The sequence below is a fragment of the Hyaena hyaena genome, unplaced genomic scaffold (genome assembly GCF_003009895.1).
Source record: "Hyaena hyaena isolate Hyena2069 unplaced genomic scaffold, ASM300989v1 scaffold_767, whole genome shotgun sequence".
Taxonomy (NCBI): Eukaryota; Metazoa; Chordata; class Mammalia; order Carnivora; family Hyaenidae; genus Hyaena; species Hyaena hyaena.
In genome coordinates, this window is record NW_024081397.1 from 241,764 (window position 1) to 263,469 (window position 21,706).

General features: G+C 46.1%; 1 protein-coding gene across 5 annotated transcripts in view; it reads left to right on the top strand.

Moving 5' to 3' along the window:
- Positions 1–946: 946 nt before the first annotated feature.
- NCK2 (NCK adaptor protein 2) overlaps positions 947–21,706 on the top strand; it is a 150,061-nt gene continuing 129,301 nt past the window's right edge. For all 5 annotated transcript variants that reach the window (XM_039218460.1, XM_039218459.1, XM_039218461.1 and 2 more), the window contains exon 1: positions 947–1,247. The gene's annotated coding sequence lies outside the window, so the exon portion shown is untranslated. The remainder of the gene's footprint in view (positions 1,248–21,706) is intronic.

Here is a 21,706-nt window from a genome sequence, read left to right on the forward strand (position 1 = left end):
ATGGATCCAGGCTATTCCGCCAGGAAATCAGAATCATTTGAATAGTAGGATTTCCTTTTGGGAAGCCATCTGGGAAGGCGATCGGAGAACAGACATCTGGATGCACATGCCCTGCTAAAGGAAAACTTGTCTTTCCCCTTCCCCTGGGTTTTAATCGTCCAGATTGGTTTACAGGTAAGCCCCTACTGTGGCCAGGTGACCGCACCCGTCCCACCGCTAGTGACTGGCGGCTCCTTACAGGATTCGGCGTGCTGGGTGTGCTTGAGCCGGACCTGAGGCACCGGGGGCTTGCAGGGCTGGGTTTCCTCTCCTCCTCTTAAGAAGCGCTTCCGACGGGAAGGATGGAGTACTAAAGTGTCTGTTTGGGAAAGTAAATAGATACAAGGCAAATAAATACAAATGCCCAGAAGCAATTACAGACAGGAAGTGACATTTTTATGTAAGTCACTTCTCCGATGGACAGCAGGCCTGCTTTGCCGAGAGTGCCGTGGGAAAGCTTCCGGGAGGGGGACGGCCGCCAAACAACTAGAGCGTCGTGATAAGAAAATCAAACAGAAAGAGGATGCAAAGGCCACCCAGCAGTCACTTGAGGCTGGAAGTTGCTGCCTTTATTTCCTCTCCAGTCCGCTCGACCCCACCGCTGCCGCACTGCCCGAGCTGGCAGTCGGGGGAGCGGGGACCTCTCCTCCCCGGCCGCGCGGCCCCCCCCCCCCCGCCCACGCCGCGAGCCCGCCGCCCCGGGGCGCCAGGTCTCCGGGCCGTGCCCGAGCCCGGCCGAGCCGCGGGCCCCCGCGCTGCCCGCGCGCCCCCAGGTGGGTGTCGGGCCCCCGCCCCGCGCGCGGGCCCGGGCCGGCCCCTGGGCGGTGTCGCGGCGCGGCCGGGGAGGAGCGGCGGCGACGGCGGCGGCGGCGGCGGCGGCGGCGGCGGAGGAGGAGGAGGAGGAAGCGCGCGGAGGACGCGGGCGCAGCGCGCCGGGGGAGGGTCGCCGCCGCCGCCGCCGCCGCCGCCGCGGGGATCGTCAGGCCGGAGCCGCGCGGCCGAGCGAGCGGCAGGCGGCGGGCAGGGCTCGGCGGCGGGAGGCTCGCGGCGGCCGGGCCGGCGGGGTCCGCCCGGGCCGGCAGCGTCCGCGGAGCGGCGGGAGGAGGGAGCGGCGCAGACAAAGAGCGGCGCCTGGGCGGGCGCGGTGCGGCCGCCGCCCCGGGACCCGCGCCGCTGCCCTCCGGCCTCGGCGGGCGGCCCACGGCCAGGTAAGCGCTGCCGGCGGACTCCGGGCTGGGGCCGCGAACTTGGGCCGTTGGCAGAGTTGGCGTGCGCCCGGGGAGGGGCCGGGGGGTGGCCGGTGCCCTCGGCCCCGCCGCGGCCTGGCCCCCCGCGGCCGCGACGGCCCGGCCCCTCCCGGCCCCCTCACCTTCCCGCCCGCCTTCCGGGCACCCCCCCCCTCCCCCGTCTCCGGGCCGGCGCTGGGGGCGGGGGTGCCGGCGAGGACGCGGGCGGGCGCGGGGGCCTGGGCGGCGCGTTCCCGGGACCGGAGACCGCCCCGGGCGCGTGGGGGGCGCCTGGCCTGCGGGCGGGCGGCGGGCGCGGAGCCGGGAGCGGGCATGGGACCGTGCGGTGGCCGGGGTCGCCGGGGCGTGAGTCCCCGGGAAGAATAGCCCCGTTTCGCGCGGCCCCGGCGCCGGCACGCGGAGGCAGAGCTCGGCCCGGAGAACTTAACTGTGTTTACTGCAACTATTTATGATCCCGCACAAAGCTGCTGTCACATCGCATAAAGGTCCTTGCCTGGGCGAGGGGCGCTTTGTGACGGGTTCCAGGCTCTGCGTCCTGTCCCAGATTTACGGGACTCTCTTACAGCCACCTGAAAGAAAGTTTCTCACATCGCTCTGCCCTCTCTGTTTATTAAGGGCGATTTAACCACCGAGTGGTTCTGGAAGAATTTGGTGTGGGATTCTTAAGGCATTGAAGGTAACTCCCTTGTGAGTGCAGTTAGCTTGGCATTGTGTGGAGGTATCTAATTTGGAAAACGCTTTAATTTGAAGACAATGAAGATCGCCTTGGAAGGTCGGCGCGGGATGCTGGGCGCTATCCGTTGTCGAACATTAGGCACCTGACTTAAGCATTATAGCAGCTTCAGGGACAAAGCAGGAACGCGTATAGAGTGGGCCTGTGTCACTTCAGACCCTTCCGGTTGGCAGTTTCCCCTTTATTTGGTTTTGTTTATTTTGCCAACAGGTTTAAGCCTGAATCTGCCAAGTTTGTGTCTGCTTGAGGGAATGAGCAGGCCCTAGGAGCCTAAAAATCTCTCTGGCCCCTCCTTCTGTTAACCCAAACAGAAACTGAACCAGAGAGGCCAGTGCCTATGGCGTGTCCTGGACCTGCAGGTAGGAGAGGCCCTTCCTGGTTCAGGCCCATCCTCAGCGTCTCCCTGCTTCTGGGAAGGGATTTGGGTAGGAATGAGAATAATTTGGGTGTGTTTCATACCACTGCTTTGATATTGTTAGCAGCAGTGCTTTTCAAGTCTTAAAATGACTGAAAATGAAATTAACCAGGGCTACTTCAACTTACCAAAACAGATCTAAACTTTGCTTCTGAATACTCTCTTAATTCACTTACTGGGCGTTCCTGGCTAGATGGGTAAATTAATAACAGGATTCAGGCATGTGCGGTTTTTGTGTAAAGAGAATGGCAATCTGTGGACGCTTGTAGAAGAAATGGGCTTAACTGGGAAATGGAGCTGTTGATGTAGATTTTTCAGTGTTTGGAACAGGGGTTTCCCGAAAAACCGGGTCAGTGGTGCTTGTGCAGCAGTGACCCACAAGGGAAAATCCTACCTTAATGAATTCTCCCCTTGAGGTTGATTAAATATATGCAATTTTTATTGGAGAAAAAGGCCCGATGTTTGCGGTCTTCTGGCTGCAGCTCCTTGAGGCTGAAATTGAGAACTTTAAGCAGTGGGGAGATTGTAGGAGGTGCCTGGCTCTGGCGTCCTCTCCTGGAGGCCACACCTGGGCACCCAGCATCTCTGCTGTTAACCTAAACACACAACAGTACTAATCATTGAATTTAGGATGAAATTGGGTGGCAAATTACCACCTGTAGAACTGAGCGCTCCATCACCCACCTCTGCCTGCTTGTAGAGAAAGTGGTCCTTTTTAAAAATTTATTTATTTATATTTATTTTTAAAAATTTTACTTGTAAGTAATCTCTACACGCAACGTGGGGCTCGAACTCACTACTCCGAGGTCAAGAGTCCCATGCTCCACTGGCAGAGCCAGCGAGGCACCCCAAACTGGCTCTTTTTAAATGGGTGGGGCTTATATAAGGTGCATTTCCTTTTTAAAAAAATGTTTTATATATTTCTGAGAGAGAGAGAGAGAGAGAGAGAGAGACATTGTGAGCAGGGGAGGGTCAGAGAGAGAGGGAGACACAGAATCTGAAACAGGCTCCAGGCTCTGAGCTGGCTGTCAGCACAGAGCCCGACACGGGGCTTGAACCCACGAACCGTGAGATCATGACCTGAGCCAAAGTTGGATGCTCAAACGACTGAGCCACCCAGGCGCCCCTAAGGTGCATTTCCAATAGTTGTGCTCAGTTTCCAGACTTTGAGGTTTGCTTTATCACGTGCTATATGCTTAAATTCTCTTCATCTCTGAAATCTGTGGCCCTGCCCTGTCATTTGCATTGGGGGATTATTGAGGTTTTCCAACCAACAGCAGATCTTAGGTACACAGTGTTTGAGAAATATTAAATACACTGGAAATCTTCCTTGTATGTGCATAAACTAGATAACCTTTTAAAATGCCTTAAGACTCCCTGATTGTCTGGTATAACCTGGTGTCCTTTACTTGATCACTTGCATTCGCTTAATTTGCCCTGGCTAAATGACGCTGCGTTGCTCTCTGGGACACACATGCTTCTAACTGCCCAGACTGATTTGCAGCACGCTCTGGGGAGAGAGGGCTTGTGGACATGACTCTCCATCATTAAAAATGAGGCTGGCTGGCTAAGGGGCTGAAAATTGCTTGCTGAAACTGCACAGAAGGGCAGTGGACAATGTTTGGGAAAACTAGTAACCTCAACTCTTTTCACAAATGAACTGGAAACTCCCCACGTCTCACCGCAGGGGCATGGGGAATTAGTTTTCCCATCCAGAGGGATAGCAAATGGCGCTTCCAAATTGCTTCTCTTTCCTTAGATGAATGATGGAAACCCTTCATGGCATGTTTTTACAGGGCCTAAGCTACAAATGCTATCATGTATGTTGTTAAATGCTTGAGTTCAGGCAACTTCGAAAGAGGTCAAGACAGCCTTTAAACTGGTTATCAAAAGTATGCAGCTTAAGTAAAAATAGTTTCTTATGTCTTTAGGCCACTTTCATAACACAATTGTGAAAAGTAGAGTGTTCTTTCTTTTCCTTCATTTTACTTTGAACAGATCCCAAAGTATGTATGTTTCTAAAGGTGTCGTCAACATTAGCAAGTTATACCCCTCAACACACACACATACCCACACCCTCACGTCACCGTCTGCCCTGTGGTTTCTCGTGTTTATACCTTATAGACATGGATGCCCAACAAATATTGAACACATGAATATTGAGTTCTGAGCCTTTTGGGCAGTTAGGGCTCTCGTTTCCCCTGAAATGTGAGTAATAAAACATCTCCAGAATCTTTGTACCTCTGCTCAGAACCTGTAACCTCGTGGATGACTTTGTCCCCAGGATGTCTGAACAGTGGGTGAATTTGGTCTGGTGGTCTCTCCATTTGGTAAATTCTCAGTCAAATGCATCATTTATAGTCCTGGAGCTGAACTTAAAACAACAAAACAAACAAAAGAAAAGCAAAACAAAAAAACCCAACTGTATGCCCACCTGGTAGTTTGGCCACATGTATTCCTTTTCAGTAGGTTGTCTGTGTCAACTTGAAGTGGAAACTCAGGGCAAAGCATTCCTCATCCTGGCCTGGTTCGTTAATTAGTCAGTTCCACCTTACTTTTTCTCCTGCTTATTTTTTTAATGGTTTTAAGAAAAGAAGCTTCAAGGACATTTGGAATTTAAATATTACAGTTTCCTCTTGAGATAGTTTTGCTGTTCAGTGCTTAATAAAGCTCCAAAGTACCATGGTCAGGCAAGAATAATAGATATTAACTCGTGTGTTAATGTATAGTTTATAGATTGCTTTCCACAAATGCCACCCTGTTTAATGTTTGACATACCATGGTAAAGTGAGCTCTGGCCCATATTTCTCCGTGAGGAGGCTAGAGCTCAGGGACAACCCCAGGGATGTTGGAGCTTGAATTTGAATACAAGTCCTGCCTTCCAGAGCCCTTGGCCCTGCTAAGCAGGTGGTAGATAAGGAACACCAAAAGGGTGCTGGATAGATGTTTTCATAAGGCTGCTGATCTACTAGCACGTACCACTAATGAAGCGTCGTAGACCTTGTGTGGATGCCTTTGCCATGTTGCACATGTGAGCAGATAGTCTTGGGAGCAGATTCTCTATGTGAGTTGACTCTTTGAAGACGAGCTGCTTCAGGGGAGGCAGACGGGAGCAGTTACGTGAGCTGTTGTCCTTGCTTCATTGCTGGGAGCCAGCATTACCTTGGAGAGGCTCTGCAAGTTGAAATGTGCTTATTCATTCTTAGTGTGTATATCGGTCTGCTCCGGATGCCATAACAGAACCACACAGACTGGGTGTAAAACAGAAATTTATTTCTCACAGTTCTGGAAGCTGGGAAGTCCAAGATCAGAGTGCTGGTAGTTTCAGTTCTTGGTGAGTCTCTCTTCCTGGCTTGCAGAAGGCGGCCTTCTCATTGTGTCCTTGTGTGCTCTCTCGTTTCTGCTTGCAGAGAGTCTGGTGGCTTTTCCTCTTACAAGGTCATCCGTCCTGTGGGATTAGGGCCTCACCCGTAGGACTTCGTTGAATCATAATTACTTCCTCAAAGGCTGTCTCCACACACAGCCACATCGGGGTTGGATGGAGCTTCAATCTGTGAATTTTGGGGGTCCAGTTCAGTTCATAACAGTTTGTAATGCTGTGTTCAAACACAAGGCAGATGGCTTTAGGAAGTCCTCTTGTTTCCCTCACCCAGATCTGGAATCTGCTTATTTGAGAACACCCGTCGGAGATGGTTACAGAGCAGACTTAAGGTGGGAACGGGGCAGTTCATTATTAGTGATACAACGTCAACATAGGGAAGGAGCCTGGGCACTGGGTCAGATGCCGGTCAGGTTTCAGGTAGAGTGATTAAGGAGAGAAATCAGTGCTGACTTAATCCATTTATGGATGCTTCACCTCAGTCCAGGTAGGGTTCCCCCCCCCCCCCCCCCCCCCCCCCCCCCAATCAGGAGCCTTATAAAATGTCAGCTATAGAGAAAGCATTGGTTCTGTATGGTAATGAAGGCATTTCATGGCCTTGGCTGTAGAGAGCAAAGTGGGACAGCCAGGCTGTCCCCTCTGGACTTGCTGTTGCTGTGAATTTGTGGGAGCGAGGGAGGAGCTGAGGGAGAGGGAGAAAGAGAACCTGAAGCAGGCTCTCCTTGGCAGGGAGCCTCACACGTGGGGCTTGTGAGACCATGACCTGAGCCCATATCGAGTCAGATACTTAGATGCCACCAAAGTGCCCCATGAAATTAATTTTTTTTAATGTTTATTTATTTTGTGAGAGAGAGAGACAGAGAGCAAGAGCAGGGAAGGGGCAGAGAGAGAGGGAGACACAGAATTTGAAAAGCAGGGTCCAGGCTCTGAGCTGTCACACAGAGCCTGGTGTGGGGCTCGAACCCATGAACTGTGAGATCATGACCTGAGCTGAAGTCAAATACTTAACCGACTGAGCCAACCAGGTGTCCCTCCATGAAATTAATTTTTATAATATTTTTAATTTTTACCCAATAGATCAAATTTTTTATTTCTATCTGTAATCAATATAAAACCTTATTAATGAGATAATTTACATTGTTTTACTTGTGTGCAGTCTTTGAAATCTGGTATGTATTCTGCATTTCCGTCTTTCCATTGGGAGTGGCCAGGAGCCCCGTGATGTTAGTGGCTGATTGCTGAGTGCAGGTCTATATGCATTTCATGATTTCAGCTTCATCTTTTCTGTATGTCTAAAAGTTGAGATAACTAAAGAGATAGATGACACAATTTAGAATAATAGTAATGGCAATTATTATTATTCCTTAGTGGGAAAAGTGTAATCCATGTAGATATAGGGAATAATGTAATATTTCATGCACTGAGTTTTAGAGTACTTAAGTCATATTTGGTTGCATGGGTAATCAAAATACTTTGTCCAGTTTACACATATTTTTTTAAATGTGTTTTGAATTCTAGAGGTTAAATTGCCAATTTAAAATAACTTTTGGATATTAGCATTCAACATATTTCTGATGTACATTAAGTACTTACTTTCTAAGTACAAAAGCTAAATTAGTTTATAGGTTAACACATGCACACACAATCTCAGGTAATTATTGGTCTGAGCTCTTTATGCAAAGTAACAACTCACTGAATCCTCTCAAAAATTAGGTCTAGATGCTGCTAGCATGTCTCAGATCTGGAACTCAGCCTCACACTGACTTCTGAGTCTGTGCTCTTATCGATGAAGCTAGGCCACCATCTTTTCATTAAGATGTATCTGAAAATACGTAAACTGAGCCATAGACTTTTATTAGGTATAAGATTTGAGAAACCTTGGTAGAAAACCATCAATAAAGAGTGGAGTTTGGATATCGCTCCATACCAGAACTTCCTTTATCAGCCAGGCAGCAGAGGAAGCCCCAAACTTGGGAAAGATGTAATGAATAGTTATAGCTGCTCCAGGGGTCACAGAAGGCTAGCTGTGCAGGGTCACAGAGGAGCATTACTGAGCACCCATGGTCTTGCTTCTCTCAGCCCCTCCTTGCTGTATACTATGCGCCATTGCCCCTCCCATGGGCAAACTCTTCAGCTCTGAGGTAGGCATCGGCATCCCTGGGAGGGCTTGCCTTAAACTTCAGATGGCTGGACTCACCCCGGAGGGTCTGATGCAGAGGTCTGGAGTGAGGATCTGCTTTTCTGCTGAGTTCTCAGGTGACCTGTATGGGGGATGGGAGCCACGTGTTGAGAAGTACTACTGAGGGATTTGCAGTATGCCAATGGGAGTGAGTGAGGTTGTTTCTTTGTTTGGTGGTAGCAGCATTTTAATTTGAGAGTGGCCCGCAAACCTGTGTGTAGGTACTATTGTACTTGCAGCTGGCCCCTTTATAAATGGCTGTGGGGGGGGGGGAGGTCCCCACCCAATTTCCACCACTGTGGGGACAGAGCAGGCAGGACTGAGGGTTTTCTTGCTCTTCCATTTAGCTCCTGAGCGCTTGTATTGTTGGGATGAGGTCATTGTCAGTTGCTGCTGTTTTTTCTTAACGAGTTCCTATTAGAAAGGGAAGGTAAGTAGATAGGTGCTTGGAGCCTTGGAGCCCAACACACCAAGTCCTTTCCTTTTGTGCTTTTATGAGATCTATGCAGGTCTCAAAGAAACTCAAAGTGGCTTTGAAAATCTATTTCTCGGACCATGGGAGAGGCCAGGTCAGGTGTCAGTCTGGATTTTCGGAAGGGTTCTGTAACAAGGTTCCAATGGGAGCTTTGACGTTGGTTTTCATTCCAAGTGAGACCGTCCTTAACATACCTTAATATTCTGCTTTTGGAAGACCCTTAGGGGCTGTCAGAGCATTGGCTAGCTTTTGTCCAGAGTAGGTGGAACTGAGATAGAACCAAGAGTCCGGTCTTTCTATTGGGAGAGGTGTCTGAATGTCTGTCCTAAGATTCAGGAAAACAGTGGTTTCAGATGCTCTACACCTTGGGCAGCTTCTATGAATTTACAGTCTTAGATTTGCAGTCCAGCTGTTTCTCCTGTGGCCAGCTCTGTATGTAGCATGTTCCAGGAGGAGCAGCAGCAAAGATTTATTTATTTAAACAAGCTTAATAATTCTCCCAGCAGCAGTGGGGGTGGCCAGCTAGTAAGAAATGTTACCAGAAGCTGAGATCGCTGTGAGATGCCTAGAAAGTGCCAGTGGCTGTCTTACCAGACAAAGCCCATCAATGTCTACATTGATTTTCCTTAGAGGATGGGCCTCAGTTTAATATCTTATGAATTTTGGCTGAATATTTAAGGATGTCTGCAAGTCAACAAATATTTTAATTATGTCACTTAGGAGCCTGGCTGCAGAAGAGCAGAGCAGTTGCTCTTTTCCGTTCTCTGCTGCCAGCTGTGTCCATTTTAAGGACAATTGCTCTAAAAGCTTGTTTCCCTGTTTGCGTGTCTTATTTGTGTTGGGTGGGGGTGATGGGGAGAGGTCTGAATTGGTGATAAACAGCCCTCTTACTCCTCTGAGAGATGGAAACCAGCTCGGAGGCATTGACATAAAAACCGCAAGCTGCTTGAGTATTTTTAAAAGATCAAGAAATAACAAGGGATTCAGGGAGTGATTTTAGAGACAGTTGCAGGAAATTTAATATGGGTGAATAGTGAATTTTCATCAAACCCCCACTTATTCAAGAAACCTATTTAGGAACAGTATCTGGCAAGGCAGATATAAAAGCAGATTTTCCTTTCCATTCTTTTGCTTCTCCCCTCCGTGTTTCACCTTTGCACGCAACTCACTTAATGTACACCGGCCCTTCCCCCGCCCCTGACCATTTATCTTAAAGTCAGTTTTCCATCTGTTTCCATTACCTGCACACGCATGATTTTTCCTTTATGTGCTTCGGTGACCATCCCCCCTTGGCCCTCCCTAGCTTATAGTTAGAAGATCCTCCTGCCACTCCTTTTTTAAGCCATCTGTCCTGCTCTTGTGCTTTCCCGTGGTTTCCGTAGTAGGTCTCTGTTAGATGGCTCAGTAGGTAAGACGCGGTGGCGACTGTAAACAGACCATCCCATTATCCTCTAAACAGAAAAAGGGGAGCAGAGATAACACACAGTTGGCTGTCATAGTTTTCATTTTGAAGCATCCCCAGGTGGAATGGAAGCTTACTTGATTCGTCATAGATTAAAGCTCAGGTGTTTAGTACATGGCTGCTTAAACAAGTACATGATTACGCCACGCCCTCAGCAGTGGTCAGGAAGGCTCATTCACCTTCCAAAAAAGGGAGGTCGATTCTCTTCTTAGTGTCTCAGGCCGGCGAGGGTTACATGTTGAAGGAAGAAAATATGTTTTTAACATGATACATATTAATACGTGCAAATCCCCATCCATTTTTGGGTCTTAACTGGCTGTTCGATATGGATCAAAAAATACAAGCACTTCACTTTGGCAAATACATTAATTGTTAATATTTTTAAAAACTTAATTGAGACTTGAACCTCCGAGCTTATATATAGATGAGTGGTTCTCAACTGGGGGTGATTTTGCCCATATGGACGTTTGGCAATGTCTGAGGACATTTTCTAGTTATCTTGACGGGGGAGTGTGCCTGGTGTCTAGTGGGTACAGGCCAGGGATACTGCTAAACATCCTACAGTACACAGGGAAGCCCCCAGCCCAGAAAATTTACTGGTCCACAATGTCAGTATTTCAGCAACCTTCATGTCAGTGAATACTTCTCTACTTACATCCTTAAATTAATGGCATATGTATTCTTTTACACAGTTGCCCATATGGAGATAATTTTTTTTATCCATTTTTAAAAACATGAAAAATATCTATTTAGAGAACTAGACACTATTTATACGTCTTGTAGTTATATAAAGGAGAAACCTACTTTAATATAACTGACTTAACCATGGTTTATCTTTAATAGTATTAGTGGTGAAGTGTGGCATACATTGGTTTTTCAGATTTTCTTCTTCTACATGTTTGGACCGTGTAAGTATAAAATGTCGATTTGTAGGAAGCCTTTTGAAATCTGGCTGAACTGTGATAAAAACACTCTCCTTGGGGTGCCTGGGTGGCTCAGTTGGTTGGGTATCCGCCTTTGGCTCAGGTCATGATATCACCACTAGTGAGTTTGAGCCCTGTGTCAGGCTCTGTGCTGATATCTTGGAGACTGGAGCCTGCTTCGGATTCTGTGTCTCCCCCTCTCTCTGCTCCTCCCATGCTCATGGCTCTGTCTCTCTCTGTCTCTCAAAAAATAAAACATTAAAAAAGTTAAAAATAAAACATACTCTCCTTAGCATGTCCACTTACAAGGAAGTAATGGGGTCCCTTGTCAATTGCTTTTAATAAGTTAATAAGTAGTCAGTTTTCAGAGTTTTGTCCACTCAAATTCTGTCTGCTTAGCTCAAAATCCTTTTCATTGGTGACTATCCATAGGAAAAAAAATTTTTTATGTTTGTTATTACTAAAGTTCATAGCATTCTAGTTCAAAATCTGTTTTCTTAGCTCAGAATCCTTTTCACTGGTGACTCTCCATAGGAAAAAAACCTTTTCTTGCTGTTACTAAAGTTCGTAAGATTCTAGGTTCAACCTGGTAATCTTTGAGCTGGTCACATCTGTTAGCTTTCAAATGTTTTCAGTTCCATCTTTGTATAGTTCCGAAAAATAAACTCTTCAGGGGAGAGCGAATGAAAATACCACAAATTAGACCTTATCCAGGGGAACGGAAAGAGAAAATTATAATTGGGCTGTAAGTCTCTGTCCAGGTCGGTGGTGGAGGTGCCTATTAGCTGGCCTGGAATATGACATTGAGGTCCTCCTACTTCTTGTTTTCTTTAGAGGTAGGCTCCGACTTGACAAAGTCCGGTAGGTCCAGAAATTAAGAGGGTGGTCAATTAGAAGTTTCCTTGGCTTTCTCTAGATCTATTTTGTATAAATCACTTCCTGCTCTACTGCTCTTCCTTTTAACTTTGTTGCTTCTTATCTTCTCTCTTCCTGTTCAGTTATGGGGATAAACACAAAACCAGCACTCTGTAAGTCTTTGCGTTTTTCTTGGTGAAGATTGTTAAAGGGTACAATCAGTCTTTTTCTAAATGCTCCCATCCTTACCCGGACTGAGGAGGACCTCTGAAAAGTTGATAGTAACTCTTTAGACGGACTTGAACGTTAGAGGCATGGGCTCTAAAACAATGTCACCTATCTAATTGTTCTTTGTAGGCTCCGTATCACTTGATTCTTACAGCCTGGGTGGAGGGAGGCAAGTGTTGTCACTAAGGCACTGTGTCATGAGAAAAGTGCAGGTCACGGGGAGGTGACTAGCCCCCCAAGGTCTTGTTGCAAGTGGCCAAGGAGAGCCCCAGGCCCATGCCCTCAGCAATGCATGGGATCTGGAGTGTGTGTGTGAGCTGCTCTAATCCAGAAGCTGCGGACTCTGGACTTCCTTTGGGCTGTGTGTGTATGTGTGTTGTCTCCTCCTCCCTGAAAATAAAATGTTTGCCTTTATGCAGTAACTTCTTGACTTTAATCATATTAGGAGCTGGAATTACACAGTATCTTTGGGAACTCCATTAGCAGCTAGTCTAGGTTTGAACTTCAAAAACCTTGCTCTAGGGGTGCCTGGGTGGCTCAGTCGGTTAAGCATCTGACTTTGGCTCAGGTCAGATCTCACAGTTCGTGGGTTCGAGCCCCGCATCAGGCTCTGTGCTGACAGCTCAGAGCCTGGAGCCTGTTTCGGATTCTGTCTCCCTTTCTCTCTCTGCCCCTCACCCACTCATGCTCTGTCTCTCTCTGTCTCAAAAAAAAACAAAACAAAAAACTATAAAAAATTTTTTTAAAAACCCAAAAAACAAAAACCTTGCTCTGCACGGGGAGTGGAGGTGTCTGCTCCTTTTCCCCTGCTGCTAATTTGGCTCATGGTGTACCGCCAGCCTGTAACCTCCCAGCCTCTGTTTTTGTCTTCTGTGAAATAAGACCTTAGCGCTCCTGTTTTTAAAGACCTTGCAACAGCTCTGCTGTTCCCTGTTTAAACATTTGGACTGCACTGCTCCTTTTCAGAGAAGTTTTGTCCAAGGGAGGGTGCCATGAGCTGACTTCTGTCTCTTTTGTGAATCTAGTTTGAGGACTGAAAAAGCACGTGTGTGCAGATGTAGAAAGGCTGTGTTATTCATTCTGATCTGATCCACAAATTGGACTGCTGTCCCCGTCACACACTAATACTTTGGAGTGCCAACTACGTGAGAGAGCACGATGCCAGATACCCCAATACCAAAACCCACCCTCAGGCAGGTTATGACCCAATTTGAGGTGGTTTTCCAGGTTCCAACTCAGCTCTCTTCCCAATTAACTAGTATCTAAAATGACTATGACATCTATGTGGGGTCCTATAGAGAATACAATGGAAGATGCATGGACATACCCAAGGCTAGGTAGAATCCATTTCACATATTCCAGGGAAGGGTAGTTTTCCTTGAGATCTTTGGGAACTCTTCATTATACAGGCACCTGCAGAGACAGCAGAATGCCAGCTGAACAGAGATGTACCCCCACGCCCCCTTCCCAGGATTACCACTGTTCTCCTGGGGCCTGGCTGATGCTCAGACTGGTTGCTTGGGGTGAGCACTCGCTTTTTGGGTCAGAGAGTCCATAATTTTCAGGGAATTCAAACTCTACTTCTATGTTTATTTGCTTGAGACTTTTAGATATTAAAAATTAATAGGGGCACCTGGGTGGCTCAGTCAGTTGGGCATCCGACTTTGGTTCAGGTCGTGATCTCACAGTTCGTGGGTTGTAGCCCCACACAAGGCTCAGCACAGAGCCTGGAGCCTGCTTCTGATTCTGTGTGTCTCTCTCTCCCTGCCTCTCCCTTGCGCGCACTCTGTCTGTCTCTGTCTCAAGAATGAATAAACATTCAAAGAAATAAACATTTAAAAATTACAAAAAAATTAGTAAAATTTAGTACTTAAGAGAAGGCTGGTGTTAGGCAGCATGCTAATACTTCCTTATTCCTTTTGTTTTAAATTGATAATGACATAAATGCGTTATGGCATTACATTTTAATCTGGAAAAGATTAATGCAGTCAAGTTACTACTTCACCCGGATTAGTAATGAATATTGTAAATCATTCCTGTCCAGACATTTTGCAGGTTTATTTTGCATCCTACTGATAGTCTCGTTTGAAGTGTGTCTCCCTTGAAACTTAAACTCTGTCTTACTCCATCATAGAAGTTCTTTTTGTCTATTTTAAGTGCAGTGTTTCAGATTGTTGCCTTCTGCCTTGTCTGGTACCCAAATCATTGTGCCATTTGGCAGCAAGTTGGTATGAAGCTGTTGCCTATAGGTGGGCTGATTTTGGTATTTCTTTAGCTCTGTTTAGCATCAGGAAATAACTGAATACCAGCATTCAAAACAATTAAAATCATAATTAGTGATTTGGCTTCCATTTCATACTGCACCAGTTTACATTTCACTTTTGATGATGCGGATTTGTATAAAATAGTTTTTATGATACACTATAATTGATTTGCGGTACACTGTCATTAATGCTTGGTGTTTCAATTAATTTGAGAACAATGAGAATGAATATAACTTCAAATATGAATTACAGGATGTCATTTTAAAGATTCCTGAATACATCGATTAAAGAATACATCAATTCCTGGCTCTTGGGGACCTGAGTAGGAAAAAATTTACTGTATGTTCAATAAGTTTGTTCTGGGTCTCATTCAGGGGAGAAAGTTTTTTGTTGTTATTTACAAACTCATGTAGTCTATTTATTATTTTACATATTCAGGTATATATAATGTGTTCTCTGAAGAGCAGCACAAAAATTGTAATGAGTTGCAACCAAGTAATAACCTTATTGCGTTGAGCTAATTGAGTATGTTTATCTCCTTTTACTCATTCCACTTTTTACCCACCCGCTTTTCCAAAGTACAGTTTGTAATCCATCCATGTTATACTGTGCATGTATGTATTTACAGATAGTACATACAGTACATGTCTACATATAGAGATGGGGGTACATCTCTGCTCAGCTGGCATTCTGCTGTCTCAGAGAGAGACACAGAGACAGAGACAGAGACAGAGACAGACAGTCAGTGACAGTGCAAGTGGGGATGGGGCAGCAAGGGAGGGAGAGAGAAGGCTCCACACTGCCAGCCTGGAGCCCAGTGCAGAGCTTGAACTCAGGAACCATGAGATTATGATCGGAGCCAAAACAAGAGTAAATAGGACGCTTAACTGACTGAGAGCCACCCAGGTGCCTCTGTATATTTAAATAAACATATATTTAATAGGAACCTTAAATTTTAGAATAGTTTTAATAATTTTTTTAAGTTTCTTTTAAATTTATTTCAGTAATCTCTACATCCAATGTGGGTCTCGAACTTGTGACCCCAAGATCAAGAGTTGCATGCTCTTTCCACTGAGCCAGCCTGGCAGTGCTAATTTTAGAATAGTTTTAGATTTATAGAAAAATTCCAAAGGTGGTGTTGGTACATTATTGTTAATGGAAGTCCGTACTTTATTTGGATTTTCTTAACTTTTACCTAATGTCCTTTTTTTGGATCCCACCCAGAAGGCCACATGATAGTTATCAAGTCTCTTTGGGATCCTGTTGGCTATGAACGTTTCTCAGACTCTCCTTACTTTGATGACCTGTACTCTTTTGAAGAATACCAGTCATGTGTTTTGTGGAACATTCCTCATTGAGATTTGTCTGATGTTTTTCTCATGATTAGACTGGAGTTAGGGATTTGAGGAAGGAAGACCACAGGCATCAAGTGCAATTTTCATCATCTCAGTGGCACATACGGTCAATGTGACTCATCACTGTGGCTCTTGACCTTGGTCCCCTGGCTGAGGTGGTGTTTGCAGGCTCCCCACTGTAAACTTAACTGTTTTTTCCTCTGTCCATACAGCAGTTTTGGGGAGGAAGTCAGTTAAACAGGGAGGAGTTGTGTTCTCCCTCATCGAGGGTGTTGTATCTCCATTAATTATTTGGAAATGTGCATGGGAGATTTATTTATTCTGAGGGAGGGAGGTTTTCAGTGGTCAAAGGGGCAATGTAGCCCCACCCTAGGTGCCATTCCAGAGGGAAGCTGGGGTACATATTAGGAACACGGATTCCTGAGGCCTGCTTTGACCCTACTGCCTGAGTCTCCTGGGACGTGTTGGTTTGAAAGTTTTCCTGTTGAACAAGTTGCCCAGGTGGTACTGATGCATTTTCGAGGTGGAGAACCAGCTGCTGTGTATTACCATTTGCCCCCTCTCTTGCCAGTAGCCTCTAGTCCCAAGCTCCTCTGCAGAGGGCCTCTGGCCTGACCACCCCCACGGTTTTAACCCCTTCTGGATATCCTGAGTGGCTCACTGTATAAACCCAAGGTCCTCCTTGCCTTAGAATGATGCTCTCAGAGCTCCAGCAGATGGGAAGTAGGGGAGTTACAGCCATGGACCCAATGGGAAGGGTCCATCTAGGCTGCAGTAGGGAGGTCCTCAAATGCCCAGGCCTGCCTGAAAATGATTTTTCACACGAGTGTGCACGTGAGAGCAAGTGAAGGACTGTGCGATGGTGGGAGCAGCCTGTGGTCGCCGTCCATGCGTCGACGAGTGAGAACCACCAGCGGATGCTCATGGCTTCCTCGTGTGTCCGGTGCCTCTTGCTTTGCGATGGCCATCTGTCTTCTAGGCAGTCTCTGATTGTAGGGGGAAGGCAGTGGCCTCAAGTGGCTTTTGCTGATGGAGGAGGCGCTCAGTGGGGAGGGAGCTACCGCAGTGGTCTGATTGGCCCACTCATTGGCCAGAGTCTGCTGCCCCAAGCACGGACTAGTGGCCCTTCCTGCCCAGGTGCTGTGACTCAGCTCCAGTGTGCACATGAGCAGAGGTCTGGGCCGGATGAGGGTACTTTCTTATTTATACCTTCTCTCTCCCAAAATAATGGTAGGATTTGAGGGTGGGAGGTGGAAGGCCCTTGTGGGGTGACTGCTTACTGTTCCAGTCTTCCCACAGGTACATGGACTAGAGAGACTCCCTTGTGTTCATTCACATGAATATGATTTTATCAGTGCGTTTATTAAAACTGACTGGATACAAGCATCTGCAGTAGCTTCTTGGAACACGGTTTCCTTTGAAATCCATGCCTCTGTGGTAAAGTCTAATTTGTGATTCTATTTTGATGTGCAGATTTCTAATTGTTTAAACAAACCTTGTCTTTCTCTGAATTTTTGTTTTGACTACATTTTTGTGAGTTTTGGTGGCCATGTATAGAAGAATCGCTTGATATGAAAGTGAGGATTCCCACTTTGTTTCAGGGCAGTATTTTTGGAATTGGCTAGTCTTGTGTTTTCTTTATAATACACAAGATTTTCAAGAGCACTGTTTCCACATATAAGAGTGGAATTGGGCAGAGTGATCTCCAAAGCTTTTTCCTAGCTGTCAAGGTGGTGGAGGCCTTGCCCAAAGAAGTGAGTCACGTGTAGTAGGCAGGACATCAGACTGGGGGGCTGGGGCCAGGCCTGGAGTGGCCTCCCCACATCAGTAGACCTTCCTGTTCTTCACAGCAACACAAGAATCCTCTACTTTGAAAGGTCCCTCCCACCCCAAGTCTGGAGTCTGGCGATTTGTTGGATCTGATGGCCCCGGTTCGTGACATAATGTGGAGTTCCAAGTGATTCTCCAAAGTGGGAATCCTGATCCCAGGGGCCCTTGGCTGTGAGCAGATGGATATCAGGGGGTCCAAAAACATGAAGTGGGAAAAACATACATTTTAATTTTTCACCAGCTTTTAACTGAAATTTAGTATTCCCTTCTATTGCAAATGCGGAAAACACCCCCCTTGAGATTCCCAGTCATCACAGAAATGACTAGTATGTTCATAACCACATCATAGTGGTTGCAGATAGTGGTTGAAATTCGAGCTTCTTATCATTCCTTTGAAATTACGGTCGTTATTAGATCTGCTGCGACACCCTTTTGTATAGTGAGTTAATAAAGAAGCACATATATTACAATATCTCATGTGTTTTTTAAATAATATTTTAATAACTGTGCTTTAATGCAGTTGCATAAAATGAAAACCGTTTGAAAGCACCCTGAGAAGAAGTCCCAAGGCCTCACCAGTCTGACTTGCAGATGGGCGTGTGTGCATAGGAGGGTGACACCTTTTGGGACCCCGTGCTGTCCTGTCTGATGATGCAGCTGCTGGGGTCTGGCCTTCGGGCCAGAGATGGTCTATACAGGCCTTGCAGGAAGGTGATTTAATTTGTTGCCTGGCAGAACTCTATTCTGGTCAGGCAGCGATGACAACACGTCTCCCAAGTGGGTAAAATAAGATCTGTTCCCTTAAAAACAAACAAAAAACCTGAAAAGAATTTTGTTTAAATTAGATAAGCCTAATTATTGTTTTTATAAATTTAGCCATTTAAATCGTCAAAGTAGGAAAAATACTCCGTTTACTAGCCAACAGAAACCTGAATATAAACAGTATTCTGGGATTTTTGCTCATTTAATAGAGTGGTGGGGGTGGGTTGTGGGTTTGGTACCTAGGGATTTGTAATAACTACGAGCATCAGGAAAATATCAATGACTTTTAGAAATCTCTTGCATAAAGGAGCTCAGTGTTTTGGTTCTTAGTGGTGTTGTGGCAAAATGGTGTCTGGAGTTCTGACCCTATGTTTAGCAGAAATATGCTATTGAAAAATAGTTTGGGGGTACCCCTGGGTGCTCAGTCGGTCGGGTGTCCGACTTCAGCTCAGGTCATGATCTCGCTGTTAGTGAGTTCCAGCCCCTCATCAGGGTCATCACCGTCAGCTCAGAGCCCGCTTCATATCCTCTGTCCCCCTGTCTCTCTGCCCCTTCCCCACTCATACTCTGTCTCTCGAAAATAAAATATTGAAAAAAAAAACAGTTTGGAAGAAGTACTGGTGCACGCAGTGCTTGTATTGTGCATTTTCTGTACATAGGATTATAAATACTAGCTGCTGGAAATTCCCTTAAAATGATGGACAGTGTGGAAGAACCTTCCTAAAGTATTAATGTGACTGTTGCTACTATTTATTGAGCACTTTACATTTCATGTGTTGTTCCGTTTGATCTTCATTGCCCCCTTACAGGCTGCCCTTATCCCCATGTAAGATGAAGGGAGTGATTTAAGAAGCTAAGTGTTTAATCCAAGTGTTAGTCCTGACCGCCTCTCTGTTTTCATGTGGGTGTGTTCTGTTTGCACACATGTGCAGTGACCTTTGGAGTCACCAGCTTTGCATCTTCAGGGTGCCAGCGGGTGAGCAGGCGTCCCCGTGTCCCTGATTGTCCGGGTGCTGGGACTTGAGCGGGCACACCTCCTTCTGCATCCCTTTGGGCGCCTGCATCCTGCCCTACTTGAAAGTGCAGTCACAGAACTACCTCCAAACTCACTCAGTGGCCAGTTCCTTCCGACCAGGAAGGGCTTTTAGGAAACAAAAGGAGCCTAGTCACTTGCTCTGCTCTTCCCAGGTGGGGTTTGCAGCTCTGCCCTGGCTAAAAAGTTGTGAACTGAACACTCACATACCATATTTGAGAGGTAGCTTTCTGAGATGTGTCTTTTATGGCACTGCTGATTTTTCTTTCCTTTTTTTTGGGTAGAGTTTCTTTTAATGCTAAAGATAAGGCACTAACTCATAAAGATAGTATTTGAAGAGGAAGATGCCTCCTGCAGTCTTATTCCAAAAGAGAAAACTTCAAATTTTTAATTAGCCCCTGTACATATTTGTAACCATTTGTACAATTTTATGTTTTTCTTAATATGACCACTTTCCCCTTTTGTTCGTAATCTTTGTACTGTTTGCTTGTTGAGTAATGTCCCAAAGAGTTGGAAGTTCCATCAGTTAGAGAAGCAGCCTACTGAGTTGGTCATTTAAATATGTGCGCCAGTAGATAAGGTGCCTGTGTGCATCTTTGAGCATTTTTCTTTTCTTCTACTGAATTGTTTCGAGGGCATCCGTTCCTCAGAGAGAGGTTGTGGAGTTAAATGTGGTGGACATCCTTACGGTTCTTGATGGATGTTGCCATAATGCCCTTCTAAAGGGTTGTACGAATTTTCAGTAGTGTGGAAGTATCACTGTCACCCAAACTCTGCTGCTTTTGAAAGAATGTCAGTGGCCCCTCCACAAAGACATTTTGAGTTAATGTAGTCTGAACGACCTTATCTCAGAGTGATCATAAAACAGCGTCACTGCTGTTTAAAAACAAATTGACTACAGTTTGTTCGTGCCTAGTTTAAAGCAGTCCTTGAAGGTCAGGGACTCTGGTGGTGCTGATTTTAGAACTCCCGCACAGTCATTCCCAAGGCTGTGCCTTGCTGCTGACTCTTGGACTTTACTTTCTAGCTGGTGGGCTGTTCTTTGACCGTGTTCCCTGATGGTGTATGGAATATCATCAGTGGTAGCATGTCTTTTCCCTTTGAGAGCAAATTTAGTTTTTGTGAATAGATTGTTCTTTGGAGCCTTATATGGGGCCTAAAGTGGGTGGCAGAAGTGGATTATTTTGCTTTGGTCCCTGGCCACATGGGACAGAGGGAAAGGGACTCACTCCTCTTACCCCTGAAGACATTTTCAGGAAGAGTTGCGAATATCTTTAGTAAACTTGCCACACCTGGGACAGGCAGATAACCTCCCAGAGGTACCATTCAGATTGGTGTGTGTGTGCTTGTGTGTGCATGTCTATCTGATTATGTATATTAGCTGTGTATTGTTACTCAGATTAAGAGCCCAGGTATGCCATGCTCAAACTCCAGACCTGTGGAAACAGAGATAATAAATGCATGTAGTTCTCACCTGCTAAGTGTGTGGTGATTTGATACCTAGCAGTAGGTGACTCATACAGCGTACAAATTTAGGCTGTTCTTACCCCTGCTCAGTGAGACTTTATTGCTGCCAAGAGGGACTCCCGGAAACTACAACCCTACTTCTTTATTAAGGTTTTATGATGTTTCTCCTCATTGGTTCAAGATATAATAGAAATCACTTTATGGTAAGCCCTTTAAAAAGATATTTAAAGAAAATGAAAGAACGAAGGGGGTGTGGCGGAGGTTAAGTGGGGAAAGGTGAACCAGGTAAGAGCTGGGACAGTAGCGTGAGCCCCAGGGAATGTGGATGCTCCCTCCCAGCTGGGAAATGTTGGCATTGTGGGCAGTACCAGGAGTGACCAGAAAGTGGGACAAACTTGATGTGTTTCCTTCTCCCTCTGTTCATTTAGATATTTTTTTTCTCTAATGCTCTGTTCCCCATTGTGAGTATCCACCAGGCATCCTTCAGGGTCATCTCTGTAGGAGATAAAAATAGCGAGCAGGGGGTCTCAGGTTGAACAGCCTGAACAATCTCCATCGAAGCCCCAAACCTTTCCTTTCCTTGGCTTTCCCTTCACCTGGTGGGCACGCAGCGATTCTTCCTACAAGCCATTTCCATCTGTAGTGAGTAATGTTTATGAGTTAATATTTTTAAGTTTTCATATTAGTTTAATAACTGACCTGAGCTGCGTTCTTCCATTTTGCCGTGCCTATAGGGTGCTGATCAGAACTGCGAATCAGAGAAGGGGTGAGGTTAGTCTCAAAGAGAACCCTGATATGGGAATATTTGCCCAGGTGCACAACACCTGTATGTGTGAAGTTAGTCCTGTCAGGTGCACACACACATGTCAATGGCGGGATGTTGGTGTTTACCCCTTCCCTCTGCAGAAACAGGGCTGACTTCGGCCTAGACCCCTTTTTGTGTTTCATCTCCTATCCTCCACTATATGTTCCCTTGAGAGACACTTTTAATTTTATTTTTGCCGCATATATCATATACATTGAACCAAATGTAATTTGCTGTTATCTAAATACATCTAGT